A 10,074-nucleotide genomic window follows, 5' to 3' on the forward strand; every position below is an offset into this window, starting at 1 on the left:
CAAAGAAATATGTGGTGAGCACAACATTATATATTCCCCTTCCTGAGCAGAAAAAAATATACGGAACAGTAACAATTCCCTCTCCCTCCCCAGATCTACGTAAAGACCTCCAGATTCACCTCACAGAGAGTTACTGGTGAAAATATTATGATGCAACATTATTTGTGGAATAAACCCCTCTGCATTACTGCTGCGTGTGGCATAGAGACAATAACGATATCATACATCAACTGTGGTGAGTTTAGAAATATATGAACAGAGAATGAACTGCAAGTTGTTTTTCCTTTTGGCTGTGGGACCAGGTGCCAGTAGATTTAATCAATGTGCACTTACATATTAGTGTAATGCGAGTGAATCTTTTTTTATATTAGGAGAAAAACACCTGTGATAGAAAAACAGCAACATAAATACTTCATCATTTCAGCCACAGCTGCTCTGTGGCTCTTGTGATGAATTCTAAGAGATAGTAAAACCCGTAATTATTCCTCTCTTTTGCAGTTTGTAGCCAAAACATGATTATAGTAAAACAGCAAGCTTTGCAAAATGGAGGAGGTGAAATCATGACCCCTAGCACCATCCCCAGGGTGGGATGGGGGTGAGCTCGAGGATGGCAGTACCCACCATGGAGCCGAGTGCCCCAGGAGGAGCAACACCGGGACCACAGGGCAATAACATTGTGCTCTAGCAGAGGGTCCATGGTGAAGCCACAAAGCCCCCACCAGGACTAAAACCAAACGTGCACAGACCCAAGGACAGAGCTTAAACGCAGCAGCTGGGCCAGTGATCAAGGGTGGGTGGGTGGGGTCCCAGGTGAGGATGATTTGGGTGGTGAAGGCTTATTGGTGCACTCAGGGTCCCACACTTTAAAAGTACCTCCTTTAGGAGGTGGTAGGCTTGTCTGCAGTGTGTGCTTTGTGTCCTGGTGCCTGGGGTGCTCCTCAGGTGTGTGCTATGGCAAGCCTGAGCGAGCTTAGCGCCCTGAATGTGCTCTTAATGCTGCTGTGCTATGACTGCAGTCAGAGGGCGACTGCTGGTGGAAAAGATCTTCTGATAGTGCTTCAAGAAAGGTACAAATTTCTTTATTCTTCAGGTGGTTGTAGCTATAGGCCACTGGTTTGACTCAATCAGCAATTGCTAAAGGCTCTAGGTAAGGATGGCCCAGCCAGCCTGGCAGGTGGCCAGGCAGTCCGGAGCTGCTCCTTAAAAAGTCAAATCTGTTTACTAATGAAGAAGGTTGTGGATGGGTCACAACCTGTCTGTCTACTGCCTTTTGTTAGGTGCATTTGGCTGTGTCCATCTGTTATGAGGAGGATGTGGCCCTGCTGGAGCTGCGTGGGTGGACTGGCAGCTCTGGGTGTGCAGGGAGTAGCTCGTGTCTCTGGACGACACCAGAGGTGCTGGTGGTTTGTGGAGAATGGGGAGCTGTAGGTGCATGGAGATGGTGATGGATGCCAGGTTTTCCCAGAGAAAGTGCCTGTGACACTGGAGGTAGTGCCCCAGTGCTGGCCTCATTCTCTCCATCTGCACGTGGGTCTGGATGGTGTGAAAAGAGTCAGGTTTGCACTTGGAGCTCTTTCTAAAGTCCGGCTGTGAACTGGGTCCTCTCCTCAGTGCTGGGAGGCCATGGCATCAGCAAACGTGCTGAGGTGAGCCCTGGGCTGTCTGTGGGAAGTCGCTGGCCCCATCCCAGCTTGGCCTGGGCCAGATGCTCAGCCCTCAGCCCTGCTCTCTTGCACTCTCTCCCCCTTTTGTGAGGCAAATGGCTCCCATCGTTGAATGTCAGAAACTTTTGGTCGTGAGCACAGTTATACCCCAGGGCATTTTTCCTTAAAGAAGCTTAAAAAGAGTCAAACTCCATACCCTGATGCACACATTTTATCTAGTAATTAAAGACTCTTATCGCACCAAGCTCTGGTTTAAAAATAGTTCAGAATTCCCCCTGGACTACAGAGGAAAAAAGTAATTCTTAAGCAACATAGGATAGAGAAGCTTATGCATTTCCTATCATTTCTGAAACCTGGGTGGAAAGCCCTTTCCCGAGGAGGGAATCTGGAGAGACAAAGTCAGGGGGAGAAAGGGGAGAGGAAGAGAGAATTGTAGCAGTGAAATATTCATCCCTTTTCAAAAAAAAGCCTGAACTCATTTATCATCCCAGGTGGATGGTTGTGGAAAGACGGGTGTGGTGAGGAGAGGTGTGGAAGGGTAGAAGGAAGGGGGGGACGAAGTTTCACTCTGGCTTGAAGCAACTCGCTGTGAAGGGCGTGGGAAGGCTGGCAGTGCCACCAGGGCTTGTCCCTGTCCCTCTGGGCTGGGTGCTGGTGTTCCTGGAGCTCTACTACATGGGCCACCAGCCTCCCTGGCTACCATTTTTAACTGGGGAAAAAAAAAAGAAAAGCTGGTGTGCTAAATGAGGAAATGAGGGTGGCTTTTGCAACAAGAGAAACCTGCCTTCCACCTTGGCATCCTCCAAGGGCCCTCTTGAATGGTCCCTTGCCCAATGTCTGAAAAATATCAGCATCTCTGTGAAGTATCCATAATGCTCTGGTGAGAAGCCTGATCCAAGCAGATAATCAAAGAATAGAAACGGGTATTTTTTTCTTTACTCTTCTATTAATTCAGGTTGACAATACAATAAGGGGAAGGTCACCCCATGTGCTGGCGGTGTCAGGGTGATGCGTGGCTGGGGTGGACCACAGGGGAGGCAGGAGCGCTCCTCCCACCCCAGCCCTCTCCTCCCCGCCGCGCCGCCGGAGCCCGTGACACATGCCGCGCGCATCGCCCGAATTACACGCACAGCTGTTCCAGCACCAATTAGTCATGTGATATTTGAAACATCAAATATTCTTTCCCTGCTTATCAACACTGTAATTATGGCCTGTCAGGCCTTTATGCTCTTCTTAAAATAAACATCCAAATGTTCACGTTAACCCTTCAGCACTCTGCTGCTGCGGGCTTTCCCGGCAGCTCATGGGGTAAGTGGGGACCGCAGGGCACCTGTCCTGGGGCAAAATGGGGGAGCAGGGCAGCGACTTGCACAGCACGTGCAGTGCCAAGGCCAGGATTAGGACCGAAGCTCTCAACTATCTACTTCAAGGCTGTCAGAGCATGTCACCCTTTTGCCTTTCTCGGTGTATATGTCATGTTGTGAATATACTGAATATACTTGGCTATGGCAAAGTTTCGGAGCGTGCTGGGCAGAATTGATAATTTTTTGATAATTCCTTTTTTCCTGTGAGACACGTTTTTACTGTGTAATCAAAGTTTTACAGGAACAAACCGCATTTTAATCGAGTTTGTTTTCATTTTGTTTAGTAAAAGCCAGTTTACTTTTGATCCATCAGCCAAAGATGTCCTTGCTTTCAGTTTACAAAAAGGGGATGAAAACCAAAAGTTTTCTTTTAAGTATCCCTTTGAGAAAAAGAACACTTCTGCGGTTTCACACAGGAAAAGAGGTTTGCTTTGTTTTCTTAGCTGCCCGCAGTGTGAACCTGCATTAGTGTTTGCTGATGTTGGGTATACAGCGCTGGACACACTGCAAAATCTTTTGCCTGGGCAGGGGATGCAAAGACTTTGCAGGCTTCATTTTGGTGGCCAGACAGGTCCTGTGCACCAGGCTGCACCGCTCACAGCCGCCCTCCTCGAGTGGTTACCCTGCTGTAGCAGATGCCGTGAAGGCGAGGAAGCCTCACGGTGCTTTGGGGCTGCAGGGGGGAGAGGTCAAGCTTTGCTGAAGTATGTGCAGCAAGTGTGTGCACTAGCTTACTGCTGCTTCAGGCTGAATTTTTTGGATACAGATGATCTGGATCATCTCTCCCAGGCCACCTCTGCTTTTTCGTGGGATGAGCTTGGCAGCCCTTGCTCAAGAAAGACCCCGGCTACGTTGGGTTTGGAGCAAGGGGCACAGGCACAGCCAGCCCTGGGAAACCTGCCCTGCTCCCACCTTGGGGGCTACTGGGGTCTCTGGCTGCTGTTTGGGCTTTGAATTCCCCAGCCCTGAATTCACCCCAAACAGCTGATTAAGTAAATGAGCTGAGAGAGGCTGCAGGAGAGGTCATGTACACGCATTGGCTCTGAGTGACAGACCCGGCTCTGTTCTCACCTTCTCGGTGTCCTTACTCTCTCCACTTTTCATGCCTCTGTTGGCTTTGCTATGCAGCATTTTGTTTGGAAACTTGAAACTACATGGTGTACTGCAGTTAATAGTAATGACGTGCAAGCTTGGTTTTTTTATTATTCTCTATTGCTGCTTAATGACCTAAACATCTTGAATGCTTTTGATAAGTTGGCTGAGGTGTATAGATTAAATTCCTGGAGTTTCTGCTGTGAAGGGCTCTTAGTGATGAGCAATGACACAGCTAATCTGCAGCTCTCAGGGCCTGGGACATGCTGCAGCAATGTGGGGGACGCAGAAGCCCTGCTTTATGGGTGCAGCTCCAACATCTGCTTCTGCAGCAAATGTCAAGGTAAAGCAGAGAAGAAAGATGGTGAGATTGGCTTGGACCAAGAGAAGCTCAGCTGTGTCCCAGCCTGCTCTTTATGGGTGTCCCATAGGCCTTTCATTACCCAATTTTATCTCAGCCTTGTGGTTACTTATTTCTTGAAGGGCAGAGCTTGCTGCTTGTTTTCATCTTGAATGGCAGCACTAATCCATTGCAACTGTGTAGGGGCAGTCACTCAACTTGTGCTTTTGCATCTTTTTTTAAAAAAACCCAAACAGTAGTTTCATTATTTATAAGAAGGTTTTAAGAATTTATATTTTCAAACAGTCCTTTTGCTGCTATCTGTCATTTCTCTGTTAGAGGATGATGTTTCGAAACCTTGCTTTTCCTCCAGGAGCTGGGTTGGGTGCTGCCTTGCACTGCCTGTTGATCAGATCTGGAAGATGAGCTCTTGCGCAGGTCTTGGCGCTGTGTCGGCCAGGTGGAAGCCTCCTTTGCAGGTCCCCCGCAGCCTGCCCTGCTTGGTGGCTCCCCGGTAGCCATGTGGCAGATGCAAACACAGCTGGAGTCCAGAGGGTGGGGGGGATGCTGCTAATGAGGGGTGTCAGCCCAGTGTGGTGCCCTGGCACAGGCTGGCAGGTGCAGCCCAAACAACTCGGTCATTTAGCAAGTGTTCCTCTGCTTCCGAAGGGCTATCAGCCATTCAGGACCTGAATTTGCAAAATGGTTTTAGTGCAGCCTCTGAAAATGCTGGCTGTAACATGTCCCTACTCTTCTGGGCTCCTTAAAAAAACCTGAGTTTTACGTGTCTGGTATTTCAAAGGCAATTCAGTGAGGCAGAATGGGCCCGTAGCTGTCCAGCTGCCTAAATCTGCACCATATTATGAGCTGGACATGACAGCCTGTACTTTGACATATTCACAAGTTGTGTTTCCAAAAAGACCTGGGCAAATTGTGACTCCAAGGATGCAAGCTCAGTGTCTGGCATTGAAAACATGCCTCTGTAAGAGAAGTGCATGTTACCCATTGACTGAAGATGGCGTGCCTCAGTTTCCCCTCTCGCATGCTGGCTCAGCCCTCTGGCAGGCCCTGGGACAAGCTGCTCTGCTCCTCATGTTCTTGCAGCACCCAGCCCCAGCCCTTGCCTCCTCCCCAGGACCCATAAGCAGTTGAAACAGCCCATCTCCGCTTCAGCTTTCAAACCCAAAACATTACCCAGCCTTCCGGCGCTTTCCCTGCTGAGCTGTTACTGCTGCAGGCTTTGCTCCACGCCAAAAACAATTGCCCTTGACAAAGCCGAGTGCAAGTCTTCAGGTCGCCAAGCCTCCTGGGCTGAATACAGTGGGCATTTCCCACTGTGCTTTTGCTCTGCAATCCCCACATCCCCAGAGGCTGCGAGTTTCCAAATTCTTCCCTTGTGCCTGATAGCAGAGTTGTGTGGGCTGGGGTGTTCAGGGTGCACAGTACCTGCTCCGAGTGCTGTAGCTGGAGCCTGGAAGTTATTGCTCTGTGTGACAGTCTGGTTTGTGGTTTCCCTCAACATGACAGTTCAGGTTAGTGCAAACACCGTGGCTGGGTGATGTTGTCTTTTGATACCAAAATGACATTTGATTTGTTTATAATAGAAAATAAAGTGAGAAATATGTTACTTTGACTTGCAAACAGAAAGCCCTCATCTGAAGAGGTCAAATGCCCTTTTTTGTATCTTTTAAGATAAAGTGTTATTGATACTGTCACAATCCCCTCTGGAACTTTCGGGATAATAAATAGTATTATCTGCTAGAAAAATGTTTTGCTGAAAAACCAGTTATCCTGCCTGTGTGAGTAAAATCTCGGACACCTGTAGAAAGGCACGTTGAGGGGAAGCCGTTCAGTGGCGGCACGTGAGGACACAGCTGCTCCTGACCTGCCGGAGTGGTCCGGGTCCAGGCGCAGTCCTGCACAAGCAGCGTGTGGCCCCTGGGGAGGCGGAGGCCAGCATCTCTGGGTCTCTTAATGCCAAGCTCTGGCAGCGGCTGCTGTCACCTTGCTCGTTCTTTGGACCTTTCACTGGGCCTGAGCTTTTAGAACCCTGTGATTCAACACAGGAGAACCTCGCCTGCCAAATCCCTGCTCAGAACACTAAATCTCGATGGTGATTTTTCTGTATTGTGTGAGCGCCATGTAAGTAAAAATATGCAAAGGCTTGGCTTCACCTAGTATAAGCCACTCAAACCTTCATCCTCGGTAGTGCTGTCCTTGCCGGTGCCCAGGGCAGAGGCGATGTGCTGGCAGGCACTGGTGAACTGAGTTGCCTGACCTCAGCTCCAGATCTTCTTGTTCACAAATTCCCAGTCCAGTGGCAGAGCTGGAGCTGCTGGCATGAGCTTAGATACCCAAGGATAGCAAGGATGCTGTTATTGGTGCTTGTCCATTACAAGGCACGGGCAAATTCGTGCTGACTGCTGTTGGCAGGCACACAATTAACCTTGCTAATCAGCAGCTCTCTGAGGAAGGAACTGTACTGCTCCTCCAGGGAATTCATTTTTTACTTCAGGTTGATTGAGATTCATGTACTTCAATATTTTAACATTCCTCCACTAAGAGTATCAGGTCTGGCTGGAGCAGGAGGGATTTTTCCTCTGCCAAAGGTAGAACTGCTCTGTGGAAGCTGGTATCTCCCTGCAAATCTGATCTGGGAGCTGCTGGATGCTTTATACTGCTTAAGGAAATACAGGGAAAGGAGGATAAGAGGGAAAAGCATCAAGTGAACTCAAGTAGCAGAGAGAAAAATAGGGTTTCAAGTGGTATTTTGTGGAATTCTGGAAGTTGGTTGTGTTGTGCTGTCACTGGTCCCACGGGCCCTGGTCTAATGTGGGTCCTGCCAACTCGCGTGGTAATTTAAAACTCAAAGATGAGCTGAGTTGGAGAGTGTTAGGGTCTGTCCCAAATACACAGAGCAGGCTTGGCTGGCAGAGCAGGCTGGAAAAGCCTGGGCTTCAGTTATTCACTGCCAAAGACGACATATGAAGTAGTGGACGCTGCCTGGTGAAGCCCTCGGCAGGACCCAGCCTGGGGGTACACCCACGGGCAGCAGGAGAGCCGTTGGACTTTGGTGCATGTTGTAGCAGGCTTTAAAAGCAAAACGGCCCAAACCACGGATGCGTTGAACTTGGAACTTCTCATTACTCACTTTTCCAGAAAGCACCCTGCAGAAGGAACTTTTTTAGCTGCATCATGGTTAGCAGCAAACCCCTTCCGCAAGCCAGACCTGCGTTTTGCTGATTTGAACCACGTTCCAGAACTGAAAGCGGGTCCCCAGGTTTGTGTGAGAAGGACATTCGGCCTGTGAGCACAAGCACATGTATTTATAGGCTATATTTATGCAATGCACTATAATTTTTAAAGGCTGTCCTTGTGCCAGCCCTGTTAAAGACCATCTGAACATGCAGATGTGGTGCTCCATCTCTCCAGAGCGCGGGTTCAAGGCATCCCTGATGCCCCCATTACTTTCGCTCACCACCCTCAGCACTGCAGAAATGCAGTCGGAGAGGAGGGCGGCTCTGCGTCCCAGCGCTTGCTCCTTCGGGTTGGCTGTGGCCTGAGAGATCCTTGCTTCTTATTTAATAAAATCATCACTCTTTCTATGGTGTTTTTTCCCCTAGCTGAATTTATCAGTTTAAACAGCTCAATTAAAAGGCCAGCAAAAAGTCCTTGAGGGTACTGCCTTTCATTGCTGATGAGAAGATGAATGCTGTACAAACAGATTGCAGAGATATGACAAATAGCATTGAAAATAGGTCCCAAAAATAAAAAGGAAGGGAAAAAATTCCCAAGTGAATACCTACCTTTTCTCTACGTGTTACGCCAACCAAGCCTGGCGTGACAGCACAGCCCTGCGTACCCTGGATGTGCCCTTGGCTGACGGGTTAAAATTTCTCCCTTGTGGCTGGTGGATCATAAAGAAGTTTTGTGGTTGTACCCTGTGCAGTTCCCACCCTGCAGGGATTCAGCCCTGGGGAAAAGGATTCAGAGACCCAACCAGCCCCGTGCTCCAGGCTGCAGAGAGTTTTTTTCACTAGAAAATCAGCCATAAAGTTGCTTCTGGGGGTCATGCTTACTTTGGTAACTGTAGGGTAGCTTCAGCTCTCTATCAGGGCTCAGCTATACTCAGCACTGCAAAAACAGAGCAGAAGATGGCTTCATGTTCACGGGGTGCAGTGGGGGATCCCAGATGGACACCACAGGGCATGGGGAGCGAACAGCTGATACTGGTTAGCATGGGAGAGGCAAAAACTTTACTGCAGGACAATTTTCTGGGTCACTGACCTGTGCTATGAAAGGGAGCTCCTGGGCTCCCATGGAATTTTGCTGGTTTTAGTCTTTTCAGTCTCCTGCTTCCTCTTCTTTGCAACAGCCCCCTGAACCTTGAAGTAGGACTTGTACTGAGGCACCCCAAGCCCAACTGCAATTACATGTGGAAGGCGAGGCTCAGCTACAGCTTGAAACCACAGTCAGGAGGACACACAGGAAAGTCTTGGACCGCTACACAGTCCCCATCTTAGTGAGCGGCTAGACTGTCTTGTTTTCCATAGAGCTGTGTAATATTGAGAGGGTAAATGTAATTCATTATTTTTTTCACTTCAAAAAGCTTGGTGTTTTGCAACTTGCGTATACTTATTTGCTTCCCAAGAAACAGGAGATGCCACGCAGTGCAAATGTGTTATGCATTGAGATTGCATTAATTCTTTGCATTTCAGATGCTGGAGACACCCTGGAGTCTCTGAGCAGAAACTGCCAGATTCAAACCAAATGCTAAAATAATAAAAGTGGAGACACTGAAAACGAGGACCAGTGAGAAAAGTCTGTTACGCTGTCTGCACCGTCTGAGAAGCGGTAGTCACCAGCAGAAAAAAAGTCTTGAAACAATCCAGGTAAGTCAACTACTTTTGCTTCATCTCTTCTGGATCATCACTTTGCCTTACCATGTTTCACCACGTTTTGCTAGCAAATGGTGATGTGCAACCTGGCTGCTGCTGGCTGACAACGGATGGTAAATCCAGGTGGACACTTGTGGCTTATTATGGGGATTTTCTGGGAAGAATCCTCTGAGAGGGGAGTAGGACTTGGTCTGTCTGTGGGGCTGATGGCTGGTTTTGTCCAGTTCCTGCTTTTTCAAGTGCCCAAACACCCTGATCTTTGGCCTGGCATATGGGTAAGGCCAGGATGAACTGGAGGAACGTGATCTCTGGTGGCTGTAAAGTCTCTGTGTCAATAGGTTTTTATTTTATTTGGGAAATGGCCAGAGACAAGGGTTTCAGGGAAAGCCTGTTTGCTGGTGTCATTCTTGTCTATCTGCTCGACCTCGAAACAAGTCGGCAGAGCTTTTTGGGGAGCGGTGGGGGAGTCGGCACACGCGGGCTCCTGGAGCGGGGCTGGCGGAGGGGACCGGCTCGTCACCGGGCACCCCTTTGGGTGTGGTGGGTGGTTTGGGGACATGCTGCTCGGCTGGCAGCAGCCATCCAGAGCCAAGGGGGAAATGCAACCCTGGTGCAGGGCACTGAAGGGGACCTGACGGGGGCTTCTGTCCTGCAGCACTTTCCTATGGTTTTAACACTATGGAGGTAACTAAAGGTAAAGTGGCCCTGCTTCCCAG

The 10,074-nt window shown here is 49.1% G+C and overlaps 1 long non-coding RNA gene across 1 annotated transcript; it reads left to right on the forward strand.

Moving 5' to 3' along the window:
- The first annotated feature begins 920 nt into the window (after nt 1-920).
- Nucleotides 921-9,562, forward strand: LOC148050754 (uncharacterized). Its single transcript, XR_015700712.1, has 3 exons — nt 921-1,067; nt 9,179-9,352; nt 9,427-9,562. It is a non-coding gene; the product is annotated as an uncharacterized LOC148050754 (long non-coding RNA).
- The last annotated feature ends 512 nt before the right edge of the window (nt 9,563-10,074 follow it).

Source organism: Nipponia nippon, unplaced genomic scaffold (genome assembly GCF_047370975.1).
Source record: "Nipponia nippon isolate SJK-2023a ecotype South Korea unplaced genomic scaffold, ASM4737097v1 scaffold_7, whole genome shotgun sequence".
Taxonomy (NCBI): domain Eukaryota; kingdom Metazoa; phylum Chordata; class Aves; order Pelecaniformes; family Threskiornithidae; genus Nipponia; species Nipponia nippon.